At 79.1% G+C, this 440-nt stretch overlaps 1 protein-coding gene across 8 annotated transcripts in view; it reads right to left on the reverse strand.

Annotated features, from left to right (window-relative positions):
• Positions 1-440, reverse strand: part of Ubtf (upstream binding transcription factor) — a 14,258-nt gene that overhangs the window by 11,934 nt on the left and 1,884 nt on the right. For 2 of the 8 annotated variants that reach the window (XM_008838173.1, XM_008838168.1), the window contains exon 1: positions 295-440. The exons of 5 other annotated variants lie outside the window; for them this stretch is intronic. The gene's annotated coding sequence lies outside the window, so the exon portion shown is untranslated. The remainder of the gene's footprint in view (positions 1-294) is intronic. One more of the 8 variants, XM_029565997.1, reaches the window with a different exon arrangement.

Raw genomic sequence — 440 nt, forward strand, 5'->3', positions numbered from 1 at the left:
GGCCCTGCGCTCACCGGCCCCGCCGCCCCCTCCGGCGGCCGGCGAGAACTGCGCCTGCCGGCTCGGAGCAGCGCGGGCTCCTCCACCCGCGTCCGGGCCTGGGCCTCGCTTCCTGCCCTCCCCTCCCCCGGTTCTCGGCGTCCTTCCCCGTGCCCTGGTCGGCGTTCGCCTAGAATCCTGATCGGAGATCTGCCCCGGGTCCCTGCCGGGCGTCCACCGCACCCCGGGTCGCTCGCAGGCTGCCGCCCGGTCCCGACCCTAACCCCGGCGCGCCTCCACAGCCGCCTCGGTTACCCGGCGCAGCGAGGCCTCTGGGCTTCCCGCTCCGGCGGCTCCCTTCCCGGCTCTGCGCGGCGGCGCCCTCCCCCGCTCGGCCGGGTACAGCCGCAGCTCCCTCCCGCGGCGGCAGCGGCTCCTCCTCCGGGCGCGGCGGCGGCGCT

The sequence above is a fragment of the Nannospalax galili genome, unplaced genomic scaffold (assembly GCF_000622305.1).
Source record: "Nannospalax galili isolate Female #2095 unplaced genomic scaffold, S.galili_v1.0 scaffold95, whole genome shotgun sequence".
In the NCBI taxonomy this organism is placed as follows: Eukaryota; Metazoa; Chordata; class Mammalia; order Rodentia; family Spalacidae; genus Nannospalax; species Nannospalax galili.